At 39.0% G+C, this 13,028-nt stretch overlaps 1 protein-coding gene across 1 annotated transcript in view; it reads left to right on the forward strand.

The window, feature by feature from the left end:
• LOC128738852 (uncharacterized protein DDB_G0283357-like) overlaps positions 1-13,028 on the forward strand; it is a 322,745-nt gene that overhangs the window by 162,007 nt on the left and 147,710 nt on the right. The window lies entirely within an intron of this gene.

Raw genomic sequence — 13,028 nt, forward strand, 5'->3', positions numbered from 1 at the left:
TAACTTTTATTTGAAAGGTATTTTTACCTAGTATATCATTATTAAATGGTTTTGTGGTCTGACTTTTAGTTTGAAAGTTATAAGCAAAAATGTGAAAATTACGTGACACGATTTTCTCCGGAACCACATAACCGATTTCATCGATCTTAATACCAAATAAAAGCTCTTACTATTGCTAAACTTCACACCAATTTTTATTGAAAACAAACAAGTGGTTAAAAAGTTATGCTTAAAAAACCAGTTTTGACAAGGTTCAAATGATCGCCTGTTTCTCAGAGATGGCCAAACCGATTTACGTGTTATTAGTTTCATTTGGCAGGTAATATAGCCGGATAGATCACTATTGAATGGTTTTTTGATTGGATGTTTAATTTGAAAGTTATGAGTAATTCAATACACCACACCAAAATTAACAATAATTTATAATGATTTTAACCAAGAAAAATAACCTAATTTCAATTATTTTAATATCAAACGAGAGGTTTTCACACTACGAATATATATGCAAAATTTCTTAAGAATTGGTTTTACCGGTCAAAAGATATTAACCCTCGAACACTCGCGCCAACTTTTATAACACAGTTACTCGCGCGCACAATAGCCCAAAACCAAAGAAAACGTGCGCACTAGAGTTTTGACTAGGAAAACTTGGTTTTAAGTTTATCGAACCTTTGGAAGAGTTTCTTTCAATTGAAAGCTCTATCGTCTGGTAGAATTTGAATTTTGATTAATCCCCCTAAAAGTGAATTAAAAAAATTATTTTCCTTCAGTTTCAATATAACACATTGATGTGTTCTGCAAAGTTTTAGAGCATATTATAACAAGAAATTATGCTGAAAACAGTAACCTTCTATCTCTTCAACGAAGAGATCTTATTTATTGTATATGAATTTGAAAAATCAGTTTTTCTATTTTAGCTCTTTTTGTGATTGTTGTATGACTTTTTCATGTATTACAAAGTTGTATAAATAATAAAAATACACAACTTTGCTGAACATAGTATACCTCTATATTTCCTTGTTTACGAACTGTAGAACTTTGATTATAAAAATACCCTGATTTTGACCCCGAATTACTCGACTACCAACAGACGGATACATTTTAAACATTTTACATTTGCTGGTAGTTTTGCTGCACACAGACACCATTTTTCCATATGAAGAAACGAAAGAAAATTCCAGTTGGGGCCAATTGCGGGACACCTCACATGCTACTTGCTTCGTTTCTGTGATGTCGGTTTATGCTAATCTATTTTCCTAACAATTTAAAGTAATAATGCATTGAATAATTCTGATATTTTGCTCATAACAAGTTTATTGAAGAATATACGTTAATATATACGTAATATACGATTTGTAACTATATAACAATATGGCATTCAAAAACCTACATATGGTGTACAAAATACAACAACGTGAGTAACCGCAGGTTAATAAAAATTGATGAAATTTATTCGAGAAAACTTTATTGTTGTGAATCAAATAGATTGGCGTTACAGGAAATTATGCATAGTTCAAAAACCTATTAACTAGACCTTTACTACGCAATGTATATGTTAAAGAATAATATTTCATCTTACTTTTACTTGCACTTACCCTCATTAGTAACAAGTTACTCAGCAATTTCATGAGAAAAGAAACTATCAAAATTTATAAGTGCTTCTATTTGGTTCAAATTTTGTAAACTTATTCAATTTCCAAAAATTTCATGTAAACCAAACGTGTCGATTTCTATCTCAAATAGCAAGTAAGACCGTATAACAAAAATTCCTTTCACCACTAGGTGGATTAAATCAGGTTTTTTCTAGTAAAATGGTTGGTTCAAATTATATGATGATAGCAAAATGATGATGATATGATAGTAAAATGACAACTAATTCTGCTTTCCTATTAATATTGTGTAACAGCAAGATTTGTATTCCGTTTGATATTTTTGATAACAAAAGTATCATAAATAAATAAATAAAACCAATAAATAAATAAATAAATAAATAACAAAAGTAGTACTCAATTTAATTTCACGGCGTGGAATTTTTGCAATCAATTTTTATATTTTAACCATTAAGTCGGCCAAAATGAAATCACACCGAGTATTCAAAATCCGTTACATCAAGATATCAAATTTTGTTTTCACTTTGCACTAAAACTTTGCTCGGGTAGTGTACCTTACGAGCTGTTGGCTGTTGACGAGTTGCTGGCCTCGTGAGTGAGCTATGCAGAAATACGCTACGAGCTGTGCGTTCGCTAGTGTGTAGATAGCGGAAGGTATACACGCAGCATTGGCGGTTGTTTGTCGTACGCTTGCTTCAGTGGCGTAAAGGTTGGCTGCCAGGCTTCCCGTATTCGCTTGCGTGTGAGTGGGCATCGTTTGCTTCTCACTCGAATTGCAACATTGATTCTTGAGGTTGTCGTAGAGTATCCATTTCCCCTCTATAGTCACAATCTGATGTAAAAAGACCTTTTTTGTTTCCTTTGCATAAACTGCTTGCAAATGAATAATATCTTCTCAACGTTTTTCATCGAGTTATGTCTCCTTATGTTAGGAGCGCCATAAAATGATTTATGCGCTTGTTTCCAATTAAGCAGGAGCTAAAACTTCCAACAAATGCTGTCTTGTTACCATAAAATGCAACATTTTTACAACAGTAAAGAACAAGGTTTACCCATGAAACAAAAACCAATATCAACTGAAGATTATCGACTCGATAATATCGAGTGATGTCTAACCTCACTAAAACCAATGAATTGAAATGTGGTCAGAAATACAGTCATCTCTGAAAAGGTACAACTTTGAAAAGTATTTGAACATAATTTAGAACATATGTATTAATCGGGACAAGAAAAAATCGATTACAAGATGGTCAAATGTAATCGTAGCACGTAAAATTTGAAGAAAATTTAAGTAAATATGGTTTAAGAAAAATTGACACACAACATGCTTGATTAGGATTTAATTCAATTAACTGTTCTAGGCCCATCGAATTGATATAAGCATCAAAATAAACCACCGAGCGGGTGGCTTTAGTCATGCGAACTCATGGGAGCAAACCGCGGCCGTTTTGCGCTCTTCCTACGTTTATGCGGAATCAATATGACGTAAAGCTTATCATCGTCGCAAATGAGTGCATTAAATGAGTAGGCAGTGAGGTTGAAATTGATTTATGTTGTAGGTAGAATACTGCACATAGTAAATTTGGGCGTAAAAATGAGTGTTAGATACAGACTTTGAAGCAAACTGAAAGTTGCTTCAAAGCTACTTTCTTTCAGATCCTTTTGTGCCGGCCCTAACGCATTAGACTGGTACGGTCTAAATATGTTGGTGACGTCGTTCTGCCACAGTTCAAGAGGATGCATTTTCTGGTTATAAGCTATTTTCTCATGACAAGACGGTGAGCGGTTGCATACCACGAACCCTCCTGTTGCACCTCATTTGCGGTCATTTTTGATCCTGCAACACCCGATTTATAAACCGCACGCGGACGGCGTGAGTCCCTGATAGTAAAAATAATTTGAAAATCAATTTCAACCACCATCAAAAAGGATGCGCTCTGAGTCCAAAAATATTAACACTATCTACACAACCGAAAACTCGCAAATCCTTTGCTTTCCCAAACAGGCAGTGGTGTATCCACTAACGGAATTTACACACGACAAGGCACGGAGTATAGAGTAAACCAACTTCACAAACCTGAACAGCAGCCAACGCGCGGTGAATGTAACGTACGTACCAATTCATATCGCCCAAAACAGATATTCTCACCGGCAGCTGGCTCACGAAGCCAGCCAGCCAGTATAGTAGCGTAGCGAAGTAATGCGTCCCACGCACCCACAGTTAGTCAATAGATGAAAAAAATACCCCGGCAGCATAAGCCAAAACCAGCCTTACTGCCCAAATTAACGTTTTCAATGGTGTACTATTTAACCTCTCGGCTGCTGCTGGCTGGCGCACCACACTAGCACTGCCACCGGGCCACCGCTATTTGTTCGCCCTCCATTGAGCCAACCGCAGCGAGATCGGACAGCAGCAGCAGCCTGTGTGTTGTGACCATTAGGTAGGACTACAACTCGTTCGTTCAGATGGCGACGAGTAGGTTAAGCAGTACACCCGCTCCGTATGCTGCTGCTGCTGCTGCTGTCGAACGCTATCCAGCAGCATACCATATTATTGCGAAGGGAGCTTGCAAGATGTATGTTTATGTGAAGTTTGATAATGGAACATGCCTGAAATAGTAATCAGCTGGCAGCAGTTTTGGACAGACTGTGGCGTACGCAACACGTACCATTTCTACGGCCACCCGAACGCCACACAATGGGCAGTTGCGGGCTAGCAGTGTCCACAGGGTGTAGGCAAACAGGTTCAGCAGCTGATGGGTAATGTTCCCTCCGCTGCTGCTGCTCGATTGCCACTCGCTTTTTAAGCAGTCATTTATATGCGGAAAGCGTTCAATTTGTTTTGGTGCGGACTTGAGCCCCGGACTCTGGGAGTTCGGTCTGTGTGTTTTTCTTTTCAACTCTATCTATATAGAGCAGCGCAACATGCCCAGCTGGACTGTTTTTCGAAAGTGAGATAGGTTTCCCGATTTTGTTTTCCTGCATTCCGGCTATGCACGTCCGCATAATGTTTCGGACTTTGGTTCCTGCTTTCCAGTGCTGTTGTGAATTTTCCTTCGGCGGGAAAACAGGAGTGGGGGAAGAGACAGGCTTTGGACGAAAAAAAAACCTTTCCACCCCGAAGGATAAATAGATTTCCGATCAGTGGAGCGTGAATAAGTGGTCCCAGTTGGGAGTGAACCTAAAAATCAAGATTCGGACCAGATTTATGGATTCTTATCACACGTACGCAGGAGCAGACCTTTGGTCGGCATTCATCACCACCCGCTTCGTTGAGCTTACAATTAATCACCCAAATGAACTTGCGATTACAAGCTTAACATGCTTCCTACGTTTGTGTACGCCGCTGGCGAGATAATAATTGCTGTTCAAGCAGCGATTTTTCTTGTTCTACAAGTCTGACCGTGACAAGAACGAGGCCACCGAACAGCGTCGATTTGCCGGTTCCAACAATTTAATATTCAACCTCATTTGCCTACAGCCGCGAACAGTCGTCGCCTGTTTGTTAGCGTGTATTCTAATTTGACAATCCTCTTAAAGCTTACCCTACCATAAATACTAATTCTCCGTTTTTGTTTTGTCTCGTTGCAGGTAAAATCCTAACCACCAATCTGCCCGGCTCTCATGAATATACGTTGAACAGAATCGGTAAGATGGAAGGAAAATTCGCAGCCCGGCTGGGTTCTGCTCTGTAATCTGCTCGAGTGAGTGAACCACTTACCGAAACAAGTCTTCAGTGTTGCTCGAAATTGCCACTTGGAGCATTTCGCTGTACACATTTCCCGATTCCGCCTCAGCACTGCTCGCTCTGCTACAGCTGCCTACAACCTGCCTCCGATGACGATGACGACGACGACGGCGGTAGCAGTCGTCTGGAGGCCTCTTTTACGCACTGATGTGAACCCTTTCGGTGATGCTTTTTCGTCTAGTACCTAAAATGTACTGCGAGAGTTCTGTCTTCCTTTACAGACACGATTATGGTTGTTGCTGAGGTATTTTAATTCGGTCTTGCCTTTTTCATCTAGTTGCAGAGCGGGGAGTGCCAAAAATTGCGCCCAACCCCCTCCAATTTCCAAGACCAAGACCAAGTCCCATCCCATTATGTTGTCGGATGGGTTTCATTTCAATAATAATCAGTATTCTTACACAGGGTTTCGTAACAAGTAGCACCAGAACCAGATTTTGTTCCTTCGTGTAATGTGTAATTTGACTACCAGATTAATAGATAAGCGTGGAAAATAAAGAAATGTCGTACACTCGTTTAGAAGTGTGATCCTGTTATGATTTGTCCTCAAGCTTTGCTTGAATGGAACCGACGGTGCTCAACGGGTAAATTTCGACTGGGATGAGAAGCACAGTAGCGAAGCACATTATGAATTAAATTTATATGCCTAATATTTTTGAGTTTTTTTCGATCTTCAATTAAATGCAGCTTAAAATTTGCACCACCAACGAATTTTTTTGAATTTTTAAATTTTTACCTACGAGCCGCGGAATATTGTCCTCCAAGGCTTCGATCGTCGCTTATTTGTCCATATCGACAACACTTTTTATGTAACCACTTAAAAAGTAGTCAAGTGGTGTTAGCTTATCGAGGTGGCCACTTTACAGGTTCGAACTGACAGATGGTGAGCAAATAACTAAATTAACCTCACAGCTGATGCTTAATTTCATGTGATATGATGCATGTAGCGCCATCTTGTTGAAACTACATGTTGGTTTGATCAAATGCTGGTATTTGGAGCAAAGAAAGTGTGTTTTCATTTAATGATAAAAAGCTTCATTGACATATAAGAAAAAACTTATGGTTGTTAATTGCACTAAATGCGACCATTTTCATCCCCGTCGGAGAATAAAAATTTTCGGTAAAAAGTAAGCAAATTCAAATTCACTCTTTAAATTTACTCACAAATAATTCGACGCCGAGGCAGGTCGGTCAGTTTGAGCCTTTGAATGAGCTGCGTTTTATACAGCCAACACCTTGCTCAAAATTTTTCATATGGTCGAGTAACATAACCTTGTAACCCTTGAACCATAGACGGCTGGTAAATAATATTCTCTTTACCCTTAATATAAGCATGCGACGTTTTTCAGTGACCGTCATCACTGGCTGAGCTAAGCTATTAGTCCTCGTCTATTGTAGTCAAACACTGAATCGGTGGTTTGAGATCCAAGAGAGTGAAATTAGCACAAAATTTGTGGAAGCTAACTCATTTTTCCTTGACCATGAATTTTTATAACAAAGCCTGAGGTCTGGCAGTGTTCAACTTGCCATTCTAATGAAAGCTACAAGTCCTAAACAGGCTTTTGCTCTGAAAAAAAAATCTCAATTCTCGACGTTTTACTGGCAAAGCGCAGAAGACGAATCGACTTGCTCTCTCTCAATCGGATGTTACCTTCTGCGACAAGCGACGAGTTTTTCTGCTTTTGTAGTGCTTTGCTCTGCCCCCGGATGAGCGTCAGTTTTGTTTCATCTTTCTTTTTCTGTCGCAGCACTATCGAATGCATGCTCTGAAGGTCACGGAGCAAATCGTGTCAGTCCATATAATTGCCTACCCGATATTCTCTTTGGGATACGGAGCAAATAGTCTCTTGCCTCCAGTGTGTGAAGCAACGATTAGCTCTGCTTGTAGTTGTGCTGCTTCTGCGCAAGATGAGTGGTTGTAAATGAAAACAGTATTCAGGCATCATTCAGAGGAAGAGCGAACGGTTGAACAGAAAACGAAAGCTCTTGGTAGACATTCCAGCGGTACGGGACACCACGCCCACCACGCAAATCAGTTCTTGTTTAACCAAATCCCTGTCATACAACTGGAAAGTAAAGTCCCTTTACGTCACCAATTTTATAAGCTATTTGCCAAAAATTTGGTGAAACAAGAATCAATTTACACAGTAAAAATAGCTGCTAATTCTGTCCCGTAACGCTGGAATGTGTCTTTGTGGTCGTTGTGAGAAGCAGATTGATCTGTTTCTGTATGCTTAAGATTAGCAAAATCAAGCCTCGTCGTAAACGAAATACGCGTATCTGCGAAGATCGTGTTAAGTAGTAAAAATTAAAAGGAATTTTTTCAAAAATTTTCTCGTAAATTAACCTAATATTGAGCATAAAACAACATCCTACCAGCATCAACAAGGAAACTCTTACTGTCTATTACCAAAATGTTAGAGGACGGTGAAGGAAGCTTAATTACCTTTTCCTAATTGCATTGATTCAAATATTCAGGTGTATTTCTCACTCGTCATTTTCACATTGCTACTAGATTTTAGATTTCTTCTTATATAAAGCGACAGAAAACCATTTTTCCGCTAAACAGAGCGAGTTGATATTTTCTACGGTCATTATTCCTTCAAAACTATTTATCTTTTCTCGCTGAAGTATGACAAAAGTTAATCGTGAGCAGCAACTTTGATGAAATAATCAGTTCACATTGAAACCCTGTTGATGTCCAAATACATAAAATCGATTGTTTTATTTCTCTCTCTCCCTTTCTTGTTGGCTGGTTGCATGGTAAATGTAGTAGTAACCTGTGTGTTTTCATCTTTGAAAAATGGCTGATACAGCTCTATACCATCACACAAAAAGAGTGTTAACTCGTGTGGATGATGATGACGATGATAATGATGGACTCATGTTACAAAAATTTTAAAATAAACAAATCATAATCGTGTGTTTCTTGGGATAGCGGAAAGTATAGGTATCCTACGCTTACGAATGACAATAAATGCGTATAAAACATTTTCGTGTGTTATCTGTTTAGTTGTCGTTCGTAGTAGGTGAAATTCATATAAGTTATGACTGCAACTCTTTGTTGAAAATTAAACAGAACAAAGTCGGTACGCACATTTTTCCTGAACACTAGCATCATCTGTGATCAATATTCCAAAAATTAACTTTCAACAGAAATATCCCATTAAATATGAAATGACTATGAAATGACGTGCGAAGAATGAGTGTTGTGTCTATTGGTCTTTGCTAACACCTTCTTTTATGCATATTTCGAAGCAATATTTTGCAACTGAAGGGTCTCTCATTTTTCACTGTTGTTTTTCCCCCGTTTCCATCCGCAATTAGTCTTGGTTAATGCTTGACCGAGCTGAAAATGCGTCTCAATTTCAGTGACGCGTTAAATGTTTTTGGCCGGTTGGGTCATTTCTGAAAGGATATATGAATACGAAACAATATGGCCTCAACAGCTAAATTTACCTTTGTGGATCTGAAGGAAAACTATAAAATGATTCTGCGGGTGTTTTAATGACCACCTATCAGCAGAACTTTACAAACATGGTCGAGAAACGCTCGCAATGGCTCTATACTGACTCATTTCCTAGATTTGGGAGGAGGATGCTTGTAAACGTCGTCTACTAGGTACTCTTCCAGATCCTATTATGCCCACCGTCACCGAGTGGCAAAGAGTTTCGTGAGAAATTATCAGGCGGGCTACATGGCGCTCGCGCCACTGCAAACCAAACTCTTACCACCCCCGACAGACATTGCAGAAATGTCGGGAGTACAACGTACCCACGCATCACATCTTTATTGACTTCAAAGCAGCATGCGGTACGGTCGAACGCAACCAGCCATGGCAGATAATGCACGAACACGGTTTTTGAGACAAACTAACATAACCAAACAAAGCTACATGGGATTGAGTAATGTATTTCCTGCGGATCTCGAGGACAATCTCGAATCCCTTCTAGAGGCGGTGAGTTGAGACAAGGTGACGGTTTATCTTGCGTGCAATTCAACTTCTCTCTTGAGCGGGCATGAAAATGAGAAACACGATTTAAAAGTAAAAGTAGCCTCCTCCTTGACGTTGCAGATGACCTTGATATCGCAGTCAGGAAGACTGCGACGGCGGAGCAAATCTACACCAGCACTGAAAACTGAGTCTAGGAGGATTGGACTAAAAATAAGACCAATTCTCGACCAAATATATAAACGGAAGAGGCTAGAAGGAGACAAGCGCGTGCCCTTCATGAACGATAACCAATGATGGCGACAAGCTAGAAGTGGAAGATGACAACAACACTAGTAAGGAAATCCAGCGGCGCAATTTATGCGTGAAATCGGGCACATTACCCTTCGCAAAACACTACGATAAAAAAGCAAACGCTAACAAAGCTAACAATGTAAAAACCTCTTAACGGGAAACTAACAGTCATTAACTTTTCGTCGAAGAGCCCAATTTCGAAAGCAGTTTTTGGGCCAAAAGCTGTGTTCTGTTTATAAGAATGTAAATACTGCATTCTTCTTACCAATCTGAACACAGCGCATATATTTTCATGAACAGAATTTTTGTTTCAAACAAAAAAACTGCTTTTGAAATTGGCAGAATCGATGACGACTAATTTTGCCTTAAATTATTTATGGACTTGAAGCTGTGACGCTGCTTATGGAGGTCATACGCGCCATTGGCGTGTTCGAACGGAAGGTGCTGCGGGTGTTATTTGGCGGAGTAAAAGCTAAAAGCGGAGAGCGGCAGAGGCAGCTAGGGGAGATTCCCATCGTACATCTAACGAAAGGCTACGGTAGGCCGGATGCATCGTAAGGATGCCAAACAACAATGCGACGAGAACGGTTCTTTTCGACACCAAACCCCTTCGGCACCAGGAACAAAGAGGCCCAACGTGCAAGACCGCTGGACCAGGTCGAAAGCGGTTTCATTTCATACATCTCAGTTGCACTAGAGTCAACGTGCATGCTACTTGCCAAGTAGGATCACCTAAGTGCGGCAGAAATCTTGGTTTCAGATTTAACGTTGATTTTGAGTGGTAACTGGATTAATGAAATCAGAATAATTCATCATCCCCCTAGACTGCTTATATTATATTTTTCGTTGCTTGACAGCAAATGCAATAATTTAATGAAGCTTTTCGCTTTGTTCTACATAGCAATAAAGCATAAAACTTGTTGCGTGGAAAAGCTAAATTAGTTAGCTAGTTTTGTTAACTTGAAATTTATAACCGTGAGAAGAAAAGTTAAACTTTTATTAACAGATCATCCTGATCGATTTGGTTTATGGAGACCATAATAAAATATCTAAGACAGTAAATAATAAATTTTTAGCAGTTTCCATGGTTGTGCAGCATATGCGCTTTAAATTTTATAGGTAACTAAAATCAACAATGTTGATTCAACAGGCCTTTGAAATTTTGCTATTCTTGAAAACGAGTTGCTTAAACTAAATGAACATATTCAATTAGTCAATCATTCTAGTTGCATTTTGTGACATGGAAACCGATTGATCCTGTCTGCAGCTCACTCTTTTTTTCTTCATGTGTGGACTCATCATTGCGACCAGTATAGTTGATCTATTGTGATATCACCCGGGTGTTTGCTGTGTGACCTACAATGCATTTTTTTTTGCTATAATCGCTATTGAGTGAGCGATATCCTTTTTAAATTTGTTGCGTGCTTGTGTGTATTGGGGTTTACCCTTCCTTCAAAGCTTGGTCTACTTTACCCACTTATTCCTCGTTGCCAATACTATCCCATATTCCCATGATAAAATATCTGAAACAGTAAATAAAAAACTTTTAGCAGTTTCCGTAGTTGTGCAGCATATGGGCTTTAAATGTTATAGGTAACTAAAATCAACAATGTTGATTCAACAGTCCTTCGAAGTTTTGCAATTGTTGAAAACCAGTTGCTTAAACTAAATGAATATATTTAATTAGTCAATCATTCTAGCTGTGTGACATGAAAACCGATTGATCCAGTCTGCAGCTCACTATTTGTTTAGATAATTTTTTTGCAGACTACAAAATGCTAAAATACGGCAATAAGTTCCAGCTTAAAAAAATGAATTTTAGTATTATTCATAATGCAGTAATAAATCTGCTAGGTCAGGGTGTTACTATATGAAAAGCATTATAAAACTAATAGCTTATTGCGGCTTGACAAGCAACTACAATAAGATCAATTTTGTATTGGTACACCATTGTATTGCTACGCCTTTTCATAGAAACACCTAAAGCGCTTTTATAAGGGATGTGACGCAATAAATTTGCTTTATTAACTGCAAAGAAATATTAAAATAAATGGATGTAACTGTAGACCGTCATTTTTTTTTTGATTGCTATGCATATTCACAAAAATAATGTCCGATAGGACTAAAATTGTGCAAAGTGAGTCTTCCGTAATCAATATTTGGAACACAGAGGTGTTGCTACTGCTTTGGAACACTCTTGTGTCTTGGTCCTTTACCCATACGTTTCGGAATTAGGTTCAGTTCGCCGTTCGCCTTCTTTCGGGTAGATTTCTACGTGGATTTCGCTGGTCCCCGGTAATATTTCTCTTTCAAAATAAACTTTTCAATTTTAGTCACCATTGTGTTTTATTAGAATTGTGTATAACCATTGGATGTTTAACATGTCTCATGTCTTTGATTGAGTGTTCAGATTTTAGTTCCAATATAGATATATATCTAGAGTAAAACTGCTGTAGCAAGATCGCTTCACGGCAAAGGATTCGCCTCTAAATTGGTTTGATACTTAACATCCACTATCAATAACCATCTTCGACATCAGTGAATTATTGTTTTAGTTTTATTCTAGCAAACTTCGCAGAATTTATTTCTTGGAATTACCCATTTCGATTCTCATGGTCCCTCTCAGTATCCTGCTTCCCGTTCCCGTTGGCTGCAAATGTCTCATTATAATTGATGGCATGGTCCTTGAAACTTGGCGAGTTTGACGCGTTTCACTAGCCGTCGAGTTGGTACTGTGCTCGGTTCAATTCTTTTTATTTTTCAAGAAGTTGCTTGATGAAGTGCACTTGACCGGTACGTACCTACCCTACCATAGATGGAAGCTTGGCTGCCAGTGGTAATCGCTGCGCTGTCGTCGTCGTCGTCGTCTCTCGTTTGGTTCCAGCACGGTGTCAGCTGGTGACGCATTAACATCTGGAGAGGTGTTAATGTGACCACCAGTCAGTGTGTGTTGAGTAGAATCTTCATCGAGTGAGAGCTGTACATTTTGAAGTGTGTCTGTCTGATTACCATTCAGGTAACTTCGCTGGTAAGTTCACTGATTTCCGAACGAAGTGAGCACATGATTCAAAAGTAAATCGTTCGTTGAACTTTGTTGTTGTTCAAAATAAACTTTCAATTTAAATCCTGTACCTAAACAAAAAATTTTACTTTAAACAGTTAGTTTCAGAGAAAATGTAATTTATTTTTCTCACTCCAATTCTATTCGCACCGCACAGACTTTGACAACTTTTCAACTTCTGAACATCTTTAAACGGAATCGGCTTTCCGCATTCGAAGAATATCAATTAACGCACTCGAGAGTCGTCCCATCAGCATGATGACGGTTCCCGCCGCGGACGACGGGCAATTCAAAAACCTTCGGAATCAAAAACATGCCGCAGTCTAATTTACTCCCCAGGGAGGCTGCCGGAAACGACCGACCGAC

Source organism: Sabethes cyaneus, chromosome 2, assembly GCF_943734655.1.
Source record: "Sabethes cyaneus chromosome 2, idSabCyanKW18_F2, whole genome shotgun sequence".
NCBI lineage: Eukaryota > Metazoa > Arthropoda > Insecta > Diptera > Culicidae > Sabethes > Sabethes cyaneus.